The sequence below is a fragment of the Jaculus jaculus genome, chromosome 10 (genome assembly GCF_020740685.1).
Source record: "Jaculus jaculus isolate mJacJac1 chromosome 10, mJacJac1.mat.Y.cur, whole genome shotgun sequence".
Taxonomy (NCBI): Eukaryota; Metazoa; Chordata; class Mammalia; order Rodentia; family Dipodidae; genus Jaculus; species Jaculus jaculus.
In genome coordinates, this window is record NC_059111.1 from 23,062,301 (window position 1) to 23,077,350 (window position 15,050).

A 15,050-nucleotide genomic window follows, 5' to 3' on the forward strand; every position below is an offset into this window, starting at 1 on the left:
GACATCTTGTCTGTGGCCTCTCCACTGTGGTGTGAGGAGTCCCCCAGCCTGTAGGCCTGGACACGTCATGTTGCAGATGGGCAACTGGAGGCCAGAGAGGACAAGACATTTGAGCCAGGGAGCACGGTGTGTTAAAGGATGATGCTGGAGCCCTGCCCTGAAGTCCGTCCTCCCATTAATAGCCAGTAGTCCTGGAATTGCCTTTCCCAGGCTCCAGAGCCTTGAGGGAACTAAACACCTCTGAGGACTTTAAAGGATGGTCCCCTGACGTGAGACTCCAAGTGCACCAGTTCTCTTGGGCTGCCTCCTTCGGGCCTAATTACCTCACCATTTCTGTCCTATGCCACTGCCATCCTTACCAGCTCTAGAGGCCAGCATCCTTCCCTGTGGCCATGCCACCCTCCAGTGTTTCTCTCATCCTGATTCTGCATGACTCACTCCTCACCAGGTACCTGTTCCTATAGCTCCTGTCTGGCATCGTGCCAGGATCTTTCCCAGCTCTGGACGACATCTCCAAGCCAGTATTGCTGATTGGAACTCCCCAGGCAGTATTTTTTTTTTAATTTTTTTTTGTTTATTTTATTTGCTTATTTGAGAGATACAGGCAGAGAGAGAGAAAGAGTCAGAGAGAGAGAAAGAGAGAGAGAATGGGCGTGCCAGGGCTTCCAGCCACTGCAAACAAACTCCAGAGGACTGCGCCCCCTTGTGCATCTGGCTAACGTGGGTCCTGGGGAATCGAGCCTCGAACCAGGGTCCTTAGGCTTCACAGGCAAGCGCTTAACCACTAAGCCATCTCTCCAGCCCCCCAGGCAGTATTTTTCAAAGTCTCAGTTTCCTCTTCACATGGGCCAGAATGGTGCTTGGGACATAGTAAGTGGGCCCCTCAACAGATGTTTGTTGAATCGATGAACTAAGTAGCAAGTTCCTGGCTCGCCTGTGCCACTGGAGCCTTGTGTAAAGCAAAGCAACCAGTGTCTTAGAGGGGCTTGGCAAAGCTTAGCAGTGTTGCTTGTACATCAGGCACGTGTGATGCTCAGGGGGACGTCAGGTACTGGGAGCTCAGCCCTCACTGCGCGCCTGCCCCTCCTTTCCAACCCTGCCCTGGACGAGGCCCCCCCTCCCCCGCCCCTGCCTCTGTCCTGCTTGGCTCACCGCCTCCTTTTCTGAGTAACCCGTCTTCCACCTGATGGCAGTCAACTGAGCTTTCTGAAGCGCAAATTGGATCCCCAGCCACTTCCTACTTAAAGCCTTTCAGCACTTGATGGCTCTGGAGATAGGAACAAAACCCCTCAGCCCCTGGGAACTGGGGATCATCTCTCTCCAGCCAATTGCAGAGCAGCTCGTTGCTCCAGCAAGAGAGAGCCTCAGCTTAGGTTACACCACTGCTCCCGCTTCCAACACCTTTCAGAAATCCCTCCCCTAGAACCTTTCCTGATCCCCAGCCCTGGACTGGACAACCCATACCACGTTCCCAAACCCCTTGGGCTTTTCCACTCATGCAACCCCAGTTATCTCTTGTTTTCCCAATGGCCCCATTATAATGTCTATGAGAGTCCTGAGGCAGGATCTTGGGTTTTGTTTCTTTTTTTTTAATATGCTCTTAGTTCTCCCAAAGCATTAGAGAGCATTTGCTGAATGGATGGATGGATGGATGGATGAATGAACAAACGAATGGGTGAGCAACCCTCTTAGGCTGTGAGCACTGTAGTCCAGAACTTGAGACCTGCGGTGGGGACAGTGTACAGCGTACCTCCTTAGATCCTGGGGGTGGCCTTCCTTTCTGTGGATTCCATAGGCTATAGGCATTTCGCTTAAAGGACCCCTGTGTTGGTATCCCCCCCTGGGAAAGCCATGTGCCCTCTACCAGCACGAGCTACATCTGCAGTGAAGGGCCTTGAACGGTCTCAGGGACTTGATGGAGAAGTTGTGGGGGCCCTAATGGATATAAACTGGGGTCTGGTCTGCAGAATCCTTGCCCTACCTGGTGCCTTACTGCCCACCCAGCTAGAGCTGTCTGGTCCTTGCTGCACAGGTCGGCCTCGCCCCTGCTCACCCCTGGGACCTTTCATTGCACTGCCCTGGGCACAGAGCCAGCACAGAACCCCACCCCCACGGTGCTCTGGCCTGGTCCTAACTTTGCCTTGTCCCCTGCCCAGTCTTGCTGACGATTTGGCGGTGTCCTGCTCACACAGAACCGGGTCCTGGGGTTTCTGACCAGCCTCCCGTAGGTGCCGGCTGCCTTCCTCTGAGTGCCACTGTTCTGTGGGCCATCCCTTGCCTGAAAAGCCACCACATCTGCCACCCAGCTCCCACCAGACCCGGTGTCTTGTACTGGGGTGCCCAGACCTCTGTGTGGGGTAGGGCGGAGTGGGGTGAGAAGGAGAAAGTGCCCCCCGTCCAACCACCAGAAATTGGGAGGGTCCGACTGCAGGTGTCGAGCAGGGAGGGATTCATGGATAGGGGTCAGGGAAGCTTCCTGGAGGAGGTGGTCGTGTCTAGGTGACGCAATAGACAAAGAGCGCAAGGTCTTCCGGGTAGGCAGAGCTGCCTGTTCTGTGCTGGGCTCTATGCCATCCTCACACCCTCTGCCAGCATGGCCAGTGGGTATAATTTGGTCCATCTAAAAGATGGAGAAACAGAGGCTTAAAGAGGTCCAGATGTGCTCAAGATCACCTGGCTGACCAGCTACATAGTCAAACCTTGACCCTGACCTTCTCGGCTTCTGAGAGGAAAAGAGAGGGGAAGGGAGGCTGGCAGCTGCCACACCACAAGAGGCGGAACGGCTGCTGACAGTGGCTTTCCGGGGATTGGGGTGGGTGGGTGAGGATGGGATAAGGTGTGTGTGTCGGTGGGGTCGGGGGACAACCTTCCAGGGTGGTCCTGCCCTCCCCACGGGAGAGCCCTCACGATGAGAGGCCCCGCCCCTGAGAGGCAGGCAGTTTGCCTCTTTGGAAGATTATTCCCTATTATACAGAGATATTTAGCCTAATAGAAGCCGACAGATCATTCAGGGCAGTAAATGTACTCCAGCTTCAAGCGGATAGTTTCCGCAGCCTGAACTCCCAGATTAAAGACTCCTTGCCAGTTCCCGCGCTGTGCTGGTGCCTGTGACCTTGACTGCAGTGATGGGGAAGCTTTCTCCCTCCCTGTCTTCCTCCTCTTGCTTTGCCAGATTTCTTCCTCCCTCCCTTCCTTTCTTTCCTTTTTTTTTTTTTAAAGTTATTTTCTTCTTACATATTCAGGCGGAAGGCTGTTGCTTAAACCCTGCATGCTCTAGGGGACAGACTGATTATGTTCAGATGCCATCCGGGCATGGGGACACCTGACTGGCTCAGATCACTAGCTCAGCCATGTGAGGCCGAGGGACAGTGGGCGGCTAGACCCTCCGGCCAGGCATGGGCAGATGGAGGCCGGCAGATGGCCTTGCTCAAGGCCAGCTCTGGCCCTTCCATCCTTCATGCCCAGCTCCCTGCCCCAGGCTAACCCGCAGGGGTCTGCTTGGCTTGTCCTTCTTGACAAATGGGGTGGGAGTGTTGCTAACTAGGGAGCATCCTCGGTGATGGGCAGCCTGGGCACCTGGGAATGGACCTAGGTGGACCCCGGTGGCTAGACCTGAGGGCAGGTGATGGCGGGGGCAGCGGTCAGCCCTCCACAGATCAAGAAGGTGGCTTCCAAAGCGGCTCTTCATGGCCCGGCAGGATTGGCTTGTCCACTCTGCCCTCTCATCTCAACGTCTCCTTGTACCCACTCCGTCCCCCCGTCTGGTCAGCAGGCTGCTCGCACTGCCTCACATGCCTACCGGGAACGTGAGAAAGTACCTCGTCTGTGGAATCAGCCAGTCATGGAGTCAAATCCAGACGCCAGCACTCACAACCCCTTTCTGTTTAATTTCCTGCATTGGATTTGGACAGGACCCCTTGTGTCTGTGAGCATGCATGACCTTGTGTGTAAAATGGAGGTGGTGCCACTGGCCTCCCAAGCTCATCCTGAGGGCTTGATATGTGGTGCAGTGTCATTGAGGGTCACACCCAGGTCTTCCAGCCCACAGCTCCCCAGGAAGGCAAGGGTAAGAGAGGGTCTGGCCACATGGGCTCTGGGAATCCCCCCTAGGCCACAGCTACCAGGCACTTGGGAGAGAGAGAAGCCCAGTGTTTGACCCAAATTTGGTTTAAAGAAACCAACTTAGGGCTGGGGAAATGGCTTAGTGGTTAAGACACTTGCCTGAGAAGCCTACGGACCCTGGTTCAATACCCCAGGAGCCACATAAGCCAGATGCACAATAAGGACCATGTGTCTGGAGTTTGTGTGCAGTGGCTGGAGGCCCATTTTCTTTCTCTCTGCCTCTTTTTCTCAAATAAATAAATAAATAAAATATTAAAAAAGAGAGAAAGAAACCAACTCAAGGAGCTGTGGCAAGACCACTGAGGGAAGAATGGAAGCCAGGGCCCATGTAAGCAAAGACAGGAACCTTCCAGGCTGGGACCCCTCTCCCCCAGGTTCTTGGTAGGTGGACATAAAGCGTGTAATCTGCAGTATGTGGGTCTTGGTAGCTGGGGAAGCCCTGTGGTATGGGGAGGTTCCTGCTCTTGGAAGACACAGGAGAGAAACTTGGGGATAGGAGATGAGAAGGTCTCCAGGTGAGAGGCCATTGAGGAGCTAATAGGAGGCTAATGTGCTGTGAGACCCTGAGTTGATCCCATTTCCCCTCTGGGCTTCAGTTTTTATTTTAATGGATTTGCAAGGGGGAAGGATGGAGAGAGAGAGAGAGAGAGAGGGAAAGAAATAGGCACACCAGGGCTTCTAGCCACTATAAACGAACTCTAGATGCGTGCGCCACTTCATGCATCCGGCTTTATGTCGGTAGTAGAGAATTGAACCCAGTGTGTTTTCAAGCAAGTACCTTTAACCACTGAGCTATCTCTCTAGCCCTGGGCCTCAGTTTTCTCTGTGAAATAGGATTATATATCTTTTCCTGTCTGCCTGCTAGTGTGGGCAAAGATTCCAGTGGGAGAATAGGTGGGAGGTTTTTCTGTGCTGTCAAATGTAATAATAGGAGTGACTACTGTCTCAGACTCTCGTTTACCTTCCCTTCTGCCTGTCACGTCCACTTTGACCCATACAGTCTAGCCCTGATTTGTACATTGGTGGAAATAAAGAAACACATGGTAGGAAGTGACATCCCCATTGAGTGCAAATTTCCACCCAATGTACTTTGTCCCCAGACCTCCCGTTGGATGCTCTTGGAGACAGAGAGCTCACTGCTTCAAAGGCTGGGTGGAGGTCTGTCTCTCTGGAATCCTTTCTCACTGGCTTGGACCCATAAATGTTATGCCATTTTGTCAGAGATCTGAAGTCCTATCCAGGCCCCCGAGGCTTTGGCAGGGGTCAAGACATAGGCTCCTTTTCCTTACAGGGCCTCTCTGAGCAGACCTTCTGACAGGCACATGGAGATCAGGGTCTGGCTACCTTGGAGGTAGCTGGATCAAGTGACAGGTCACCATAGCCTGAGACCTTCAATCTACCAGTTGATTCTCACAGGCTCTACTCAAAGCTGGTCCTTGTAGCTACTCACAGGACCCACCTATAGTCTAGAAGCTCTCTTGTCTCCTTTACCTATTCACAGGGCAAGTGGAGGGCTTTAAGCAGAGGAACTTGCTCCACCATTGATCTTTCCAGGCTAGATTGACCCTCTAGACTCCATCTGAATCTTGTTCCTGACAACATATTGGACCAGCCTTGCCAATGCCCATAAAAGATCCCTCATGAGAGCCTCCCGGGAGAGTCCCCTTATGGGAGGTCCCATAAGAGACCTAATGAGAGTTCCCAGGAGCCCAGTCTGATCCACTCACCCCACAGGCTTAAGCATGGCTCTTTAACAATGAAATATCCAGCCTCTAGGTTTCTGTCTATCCATAAGAAAGTCACGAGGGTCTTGTTATGGCTGGAGTCTTTTCATTGTCAAATACACAGCTTTCCCTGTAAGACTGGGAGGGAGGGGCTGGAGAGATGGCTTAGTGGTTAAGACACTTGCCTGGGAAGCCTAAGGACCCATGTTCGACTCTCCAGATCCCACGTAAGCTAGACACACAAAGGTGAGGCGAGCGCAAGATCACACAGGTCCACTAGGTGGCACAAGAGTCTGGAGTTTGATTTCAGTGGCTGAGGCCCTGGTGCACCAGTTCTTCTTCTCTCTCTCTGTCTCACTCTCTCAAAGAAAAAGACAAAGAATTTAATTTTAAAAAGACTGGGAGGGAACTGCGTGGTTTTCTCAGGCTTGCCGCTGTCTTTTCTACTATTCTGTGTGGCATTTCTAGTACTGACTAGAACAGCCTGGAAACCACAGCTAGTCCAAGCCCAGTCTGACTGTTAGCTCCCTTTTGGGAACCACAGGGGCAGGGCGATGATATTTATAAATGCCAGTTCTTGACACCTGTCATCTCACCACTGTCCATCCAGCTTTGTGTGGGAGGACGTGGCTGGTGGGTTAAAGATGAGAGAATGGGGCTGGAGAGATGGCTTAGCTGTTAAGTCACTTGTCTGTGAAGCCTAAGGACCCAGGTTCCATTCCCCAGTACCCACGTAAGCTAGATGCACAAGGTGGTGCATGTGTCTGGAGTTTTTTCACAGTGGCTAGAGACCCTGGCATGCCCATTCTGTCTCTCTCTCTCAATAAGTCAAATAAATAATTTTTAAAAAATAAACATGAGAGAATGGAGCCTTCAGAAATGAAATAATGAACCCAGACTCCATAGCTAGCAAGAGAGGGTCAGGGCTCAAATCCAGGACAGCCCACTTGGAGCCCCCCTCCTTCGTGTTGCTCCTCATCCTCGGGCCCACAGTCCTCCCTGGTGCTCCTCTCTGAGTGTGATCTCCAGCCGGCCTGGCCGGGCACTGCCCTGGGCCAGCACCTCTCCTGTTCTGCTCGGCCATGTCTATGTCTATGGACAGCCCTATCTCCTGCCAGTCTGAAGGTGAGGCCCCGCTCTCTGCGTCTTTCTTGTGTGCCAAGCATGGAACCAGGGAACAAAACAGGGGCTCGGGAAGGAAGATGCGCCCCCAAAGGGACTGAGACTCAGGAGAGGTGGGTGGCTCCATGGGCGGCGCATCTGTTTGCTATTTTCCACAGTTATTTTTAATGCGGGGTCTGCTTGTAAGAGCAGTGCGTGTCTGTGGATCAGGCTGTGGAGTCTCCTTACCCCACGCCCTCAGCCAATGCATCAGAAAGCTGCTGGTGGGGCAGCTGTAGTGATCATCCTCCCCCCTCGGTGCCCACAAGCCTTATCTCCTCCTCCTTGGGTGACTGTGACAGCCAACCATTGTCCCCCTGTCTCTGGGGAGCCATCCAGGCTCCATGTGGCAGCTCAAGAGGACTTTTAAAAAATTTTTATTTAAATATTTTATTTATTTGAAAGAGAGAGAGGCAGATAGATAGATAGAGAGAATGTGCACTCCCTGGCCTCTAGCCACGGCAAACAAACGCCAGACGCATGCGCCACCTTGTAAATCTGGTTTTACATGGATACTGGGGAATTGAACCTGGGTCCTTGGGCTTTGCAGGCAAGTACCTTAACCCCAAGCCATCTCTCCAGCCCACGAGAGGACTTAACAATGAAGAAACTGTCATTGTACTTCCCTGGTTCAAACTCCCCAGTGATTTCTTTTTCTTTCTTTTTTTTTTTTTCTTCGAGGTAAGGTCTCACTCTAGTCCAGGCTGACCTGGAATTAACTGTGTCATCTCAGGGTGGCCTCGAACTCATGGCGATCCTTCTACCTCTGCCTCCCGAGTGCTGGGATTAAAGGCATGCGCCACCACGCCCGGCTCCCCAGTGATTTTTTTTTTTTCCTTGCACTTGGGATGACAGCCAAAGCCCTCACCTTGGCCCCCGATGGTCCCAGCCTCCTCATGGCCCTGTTTTCTGTGCCCTAAGTTCCACGTGACTTCATCAGGAAGACCTCCCCAGCCCTCTGGCTAGGACAGCCCCATCTCTTCCCCATTGCAAGGTGTTAGGATCTCCACTTGTCTGTCTTGAGAAGTGTCTTGTCTGTTTATCTGCTTGTGTTTTGCACCCTTGCCCTCGTGACCCTACCAGACTCATCGGTCACGTGCCCCAGGGAGTTTTCAGCCCCTGCAATACACCTAGTGCTCAGTATATGCAGACAAGGATTTTGCAAATGAACAAGTGACAGAGAAACACGCAAAGGACATGGAAGGTGAGGCAGTTCTGGTTACAAGTGGCCGTTAATGATGCAGCGAGGGCTGCGGAAATAGCCCAGCAGTTAGGAAGAGTGCTTACCGCTCAGGCAAGAGACCACGTCTGACTCTCTGGAAGCAACTTAAAAGCTGGGCGTGGCCTGCAGCTCTGTCGCCCTAGTCCCTGGGGAGCAGACTCGGGGCTTGCTGACAGACAGCAGCTCTGGGTTGAGGGAGAGACCTCCGTCCCAGGGAAATTCATGGACGAGGGATAAGAAAAGGGTGCTGACATTCTCCTCCAGCCTCTGCACGGGTGCGCAGGAGTCACACGTCTGTACAACATGTGCAAACACCACGTGCAGAACACACCTACTCTACACACAGGCGTGCAAGCTAAATATTTTTTGTGGGTTTTTTTTTTTTTTTTTTTTTGGTTTTTTGAAGTAGGATCCCACTCTAGCCCAGGCAGACCTGGAATTCACTATGGAGTCTCAGGCTGGCCTCGAACTTATGGCGGTCCTCCTACCTCTGCCTCCCGAGTGCTGGGATGAAAGGCATGTGCCACCATGCCCAGCTTTTCTGTTTTTTTTTTTTTTTTTTTTAATGAGAAAGAGGGAGAGAGGGAGAATTGGCATGCCAGTGCCACCAGCCACTGCAGTTGAACTCCAGATGCATGTGCCACCTGGTGCGCATGCGCGACCTTGCCTTGCTCTTGTGTCTCCTTGTGCATCTGGCTTTCATGGGATCTGGAGTCAAATATGGGTCCTTAGGCTTCTCAGTTAAGTGCCTTAGCTACTAAGCCATCTCCCCAGCCCCTAAATATTTTTATTTAATTAATTAATTTATTTATTTATTCTGGTTTTCTGAAGTAGGGTCTTACTCTAGCTCAGGCTGACCTGGAATTCACTATGTAGCCTCAGGGTGGCTTGAACTCTTGGCAATCCTCCTACCTCTGCCTCCCAAGTGTGGGATTAAAGGCGTGTACCACTACACCCAGCTTAATTTTATTTTTAATTAATTTATTTTTATTGACAACTTCCATAATTGTAGACAATAACCCATGGTAATTCCCCCCACACACTTTCCCCTCTGAAACTCCACTCTCCATCATACCTCCTCCCCCTCTCAATCAGTCTCTCTTTTATTTTGATGTCATGATCTTTTCCTTCTATGCTCTTGTCAGGCATTGTGAGATCATGGATATCTGGGCCTAATTTTTTTTTTTTTTCAAGGCATGGTCTCACTCTATCCCAGGCTGAACTGGAATTCACTGTGTAGTCTCAGGGTAGCCTTGAACTCATGGCAATCTTTCTACCTCTGCCTCCCGAGTGCTGGGATTAAAGGCGTGTACCACCATGACTGGCCTAGGCCTAAATATATATTTGTTTATTTTTATTTATTTGAGAGCAACAGAGAGAGAGAGAGAGAATGGGTGCACCAGGGCTTCCAGCCACTGCAAACCAACTCCAAATGAATGCGCCCCCTTATGCATCTGGCTAACATGGGTCCTGGGGAATCAAGCCTCGAACCAGGGCCCTTAGGCTTCACAGGCAAGCACTTAACCACTAAGCTATCTCTCCAGCCCCTAAATATTTCTAATGACACAGTGGTTATGTGTGCACATGTGTACATAGGCCGGGAATCACTTGCTTTTTAAATATTTTATTTTTATTTATTTGAGAGAGAGGGGAAAAAAAGAGGCATGTAATAGATGCAGAGAGAGAGAATGGGCACACCAGGGCCTCTTGCTGCTGCAAATGAACTCCAGATGCATGTACCACCTTGCACATCTGGCTTATGTGGGTCCTGGGGAATTGAACCTGGGTCCTTTGGCTTTGCAGGCAAGTGCCTTAACCACTAGGTCATCTCTACAGCCCCTCACTGGCCCTTTAAACCACAAGCATGGGCAGGCCTGAGTCTAAAGCCCTCCATGAGTGGAGGATGAACATGCACATGACTCTAGTGAGATCTTCACCTCTTGGGTCTCAGCTAGTCCACCTGTGGATTGATACTGTCTGCTTGGAGGCCATGGCCATCTGAGGTCACCCTTGCCCTACGCATGTGGCCCCTTGTGCATCAGGCTTATGTGGAATTGAACCCAAGTCCTTAGGCTTCGCAGGCAAATGCAGTAACCACTAAGCCATTTCCCAAGTCCCCCCCGCCCTTGATCATTTCTAAATTGCTGAGTTCTACTCTGTTGAGGAGGGAGGACAAGATTCAGTTTGTCATCTCTACTGTGGGACGGTTAGGAGGTTCCCATGTCTTGTTATTATTAATAACATAGCAAACAGTTATGTGCTTGGAAGGTTTTCCTTCTGGGAACAGTTTTCCCAGATGATCTCAGGGGCATTTTTTTTGTACATTTTTATTTATTTATTTAAGAAAGAGAGAGAAAGAGGCAGATAAAGAGAGAATGGGCGTGTCAGGACTTCTAGCCTTTGCCAGCCTCTTGCTGTGTGATTGTGAACAAGTCTTTTCCCTCTTCCGAAACTCAGTTCTTCCATGGACTGTGGCTTGGAGGTGGGTATGGCTTGGTCTAGATGTGTTGACCAGAATGGTAGCTGCTAGTCACATGTGGGCTATTTAAATTAAAATGTAAGTTATTAAAATAAAACAGGCTGGCAGTAAGTTAAAAAGGAGATATAAACGGAAGAGAAAGGAAGGGAGGAGGGTACTTAATAGGTTGGTGTTGTATGTATGTAAGTACAATGATTGAGATGGGGAGGTAATATGATGGAGAATGGAATTTCAAAGGGGAAAGTGTGGGAGGGGAGGTATTACCATGACATATTTTTTATAATTATGGAAAATGTTAATAAAAATTGTGAAAATAAAAAAAGTAAAAAAATAAAAATAAAAACAAAACAGGCCGGGCATGGTGGCACACACCTTTAATCCCAGCACTCGGGAGGCAGAGGTAGGAGGATTGCCATGAGTTCGAGGCCACCCTGAGAGTACATAGTGAATTCCAGGTCAGCCTGAAGCAGAGTGAGACCCTACCTCAAAAAGAACAGAATAAAAAATAATAAAATAAAATAAAATAAAACAGGGCTGGAGAGATGGCTTAGTGGTGAAGCCACTTGCCTGCGAAGGCTTAGGAACCATGTTCAACTCTCCAGATCCCACGTAAGCCAGATGCACAAAGGTGAGGCAAGCACAAGGTCGCACATGCCACTAGGTGACGCAAGCGTCTGGAGTGTGATTGCAGTGGCCGAGGCCCTGGTGCAGCAATTCTCTGTCTCTCTCTAAAATTAAAAAAAAAAAAGAAAGAAAATCAGTGAGTTTCACTGCGCACGTGTTGGTTTCGTGGGTGACTGGTGGTCCCCACATTGACTGGCTGAGCAGACGCAGAGCACTGGGCTCAGTGTGGAATGCTTGAGCGGCCACTGTTGGTCTGGGAGCATTTCCAGGGGTCCCGAGTGTGCTGTGACTGTGACCTCTGTCCTCGTGCCTTATTATGGAGCCAGGGAGAAACGGAGCAGCTCTGAGCTCTGAGAGCAGCCTGAAGCCCGAAGAGGTGGCGACTTGCCAAAGGCCAGCAGCTCTGGAAGAGGCCACATGTGCCATCACCACAGCCTGGCTTCCCGCCAGAGGTGTCGGCTTGGGCTGTGAAAGGGCAGAGCAGAGTGTGGGGTTCCCTAGAGCCCTTTGTCAGGGCCACAGGACTTGGAAGCACTGCTGGTCTTGGGGTCAAGGTCTGACCTTCCCTTACTAGGTAGCCAGGATTGTGAGAAAGATGTTTCCAAAAGGGATTGTGGGGCTTTGCTGGCAGGAAAACGGGGGCCCTCTTCACAACTGAGACAAGGAACAGCTGGGGGTGGGCCCAGGGTCCAGGGCAAAGACTGAGCCCCGGAACCTCTGATCACTCAGGCAGGAGCTGGGCTGTGCTCTGCCTTACCCTAAGCACCGTCGTCGTCTGGGTGATGCTGTCCTTGCTGGGACAGTTTTAGAAGTCTAGACACCTGGAGGATGTGGTCGGCTGTCCACTACCATGCTCTGGCTGCCTCAGACTTTGACCAAGGTCTGGCCTCTCCCTCTTCCCTTCCCTCCCTTCCTTCTGGAAAATAAACCCTTTTGTAGAAGCCGTCTTGCTAAGTTCCCATGTTGGTTGAGGTGTGGTCATGCATGCCCACTTCCTGGGTCCTCACTGGAACCCCCCCACTCATCATCATTTCTCCTCTTTTCCAGGGATCCTGTGGTCATGTCTCTACTGCCTTGAATCCTTGAGGCTACAAAACCTCAGGCTTTGACCCTGCCCAGCCCCTGACCAGTTCCCAAGCTGACTCCTGTCCCTACCTCGTCTGAGGGGGTTCCTCAAGCTCCAAGACTCGCTGGGCACCGTAGTAGTTACGGTAGGTTCACCCTTCTTCTCTCTACTCCCTAGAGTCACTGATAACTGGATCTTCTTGGCCCTAGAGACAGAAAGAGTATCTTTCTGAACACTACCTGTCAGATTATAAATGGGCAAAAATAAAAAGTCTATTTCACTAAAGTGCCCAGGTGGCAGGGTGGGCTTCAGACAATGGTTCAATGGTTCAAACCAGGCGAATGGGCACTGCTTCTGTCTATGTTCTTTCATGTCAGTTTCTTGGGGATGGCTCCACTCTTTGTGGCGTCTGACATTATGGTCAGAAGATGCCTGGCGATAGTTTCTGGGTCAGTGTGCTTCTATGTGTAATTCTCAGGTGAAAAGTGGACGAAAAATCAGCTTTCATGACAGAACTCATAAAAATTCTGGAATTAATGCTTTGGTCCTTACCGACAGCATTTAAATAATCCTGGGGCTTTTAACTGGGTCCACGGGGCACGGGAACACCTCTAGTCTGGAGGTCAGGGTCTGGCCTTCTCCGATCAGAGCGGAGAGGAGTGTTTCCCAAAGGAATTGTGGAGTCCTGCTGGTAGGAGATCTCCTCATGGCTGAGAGACAGATAACAGGTGGTCATTACGGGGGACAGTCTGTCCAGGCTAGCCCGCTTGAGGCCAGCTTTGGTGAATATGAATACACCTAGCTACTAGAGGTCAGTTTTTGACCCACTGTTGATCAGTGACACACCCCGCTTCTGGGGCTGGTTCTCCCGAGTCCCTCTGCCTTAGTTACCCTGTGTCCACTCCACACAGCCAGCCTGGGATCCCCAGATCCCTTTGTCCCGGGCACAGCCGAAGCCCTGCAAAGATGGCTGAAGGGAGAAGAGCTTTTTCTCACGGTCCCACAAGCCTTCAGAAGCATATTAAGGACAGCCAGCCTTCTGGAGCGGAAGTGCTTCCGAGCCAAAGAAAAGCAGCACTCTGGGGTCATGGGGTCACCCTAAGCCCCCACCCACTTAGCCTCATTCACCTTCCTCCCTTAGAACAGGGCCGAGAGCACTTGCTGATCACGCAGACGGGGCGTCACCTGGTGCGTGGCAGTGAGGCATGCCACTCACAGTACCCCTCTGCCACAGCTCAGGCCCGAGTCTCAGAAAGAGGCGCTAAAAGGCAACCAGCCATCACTTTTGAGGGTGGCGGTGACAGGGCCAGGGCCAGCGCCACCCCCAAGCCCCCACTTACTTAGCAGAGCCCCCCACTGTCTACGCTCAAGCACAGGGTCAAGTTGACTTGCTGGCAAGACACACAGCTCTCATTTTAATTAATTAAAGAAAAATCTAATCAGTGCATTAAACTTCTCATTACTCCCCCTGAATACCCGTTAAGTAAATTTAATTACCAGAGGATCGGGCTTCCCAGCCTCTCTTATTAGCTTCTGAAAAAGCAGGGGAGAGAGAGGGTTGGAAGCAGAACAATGCTCTTCCCACACCTCAGAGAGCAGGGTGGGCCCTGGACCAGGCCCCTAGCAGCAGGTTTAGGTGTCTCCTTGGGGACAAGCCCAGGCCCGGGCCGGTGAGAACCCCTATTTGGGCTGCTTCTGGGAAGGCCTTGGCCCCGAACTTGGCTGCAGTCAATACTGAATGCTTCGTTGATAGCCACTCTTTCTTATCTATGTTCTGCCTCCTTCCTTAAGAGTTTGGGGATGATGAGAATAATGTCAGCAGCACAACTTAAAAAAAACAAAAAAGAGAGAGAAATCAGGGCTGGAGGGATGGCTTAGCGGTTAAGGCATTTGCCTGCAAGGCCAAAAGACCCAGGTTTGCTTTCCCAGGACCCACGTTAGCCAGATGCACAAGGGGGCCCATGCATCTGGAGTTCATTTGCAGTGTCTGGAGGCCCTGGTGCGCCCATTCTCTTTCTCTCCCTCTTTCTCTGTCAAATAAATAATAAATAAATAAAAATAAAATGTTTTTTAAAAACACGAGAAATCAGAGCTGGTGTATACCTTTAATCCCAGCACTCGGGAGGTGGAGGTAGGAGAATCGCCATGAGTTCGAGGCCACCCTGAGACTACACAAGTTTATTGAGAAACCTGCCTTAAAAAACCAAAGCTAACAAACAAACAATAGCAACAACAAAACAATGAATCAGAGAAGGGGTTAAAAATGAGAGAAGGCAAAGCCAAAAGCAAGATTAGCTGGGCATGGTGGGGCACTTGGGAGGCAGAGGAAGGAGGACCACCGTGAGTTCGAGGTTACCCTGAGACTACATGGTGAATTCTAGGTCAGCCTGGGCTAGAGTGAGATCCTACCTTAAAGCAAACAAGCAACAAAACAAAAGTGACCCCAGCCTCATCCTGAACCTCCATCCTGACCGGACTTATCCTTGCTCAGTAACCAAACTGATTCCAGCCCCATGCTGAGCCTCAGTCTTGATCCTGGCACTAACACTGAACCCTAAGCCCAGCCCCACACTTGATCTCGAACAGTCTGATCTTTAATCCTGGCCCCATACTGAGCTGAGCAGCATCGTGGATTTGCCAATAGAAGAACAG

The 15,050-nt window shown here is 51.0% G+C and overlaps 1 protein-coding gene across 2 annotated transcripts in view; it reads left to right on the plus strand.

Moving 5' to 3' along the window:
* Positions 1-15,050, plus strand: part of Lingo1 (leucine rich repeat and Ig domain containing 1) — a 230,457-nt gene that overhangs the window by 137,886 nt on the left and 77,521 nt on the right. For both annotated transcript variants that reach the window (XM_045160864.1, XM_045160865.1), the window contains exon 3: positions 12,380-12,543. The gene's annotated coding sequence lies outside the window, so the exon portion shown is untranslated. The remainder of the gene's footprint in view (positions 1-12,379; positions 12,544-15,050) is intronic.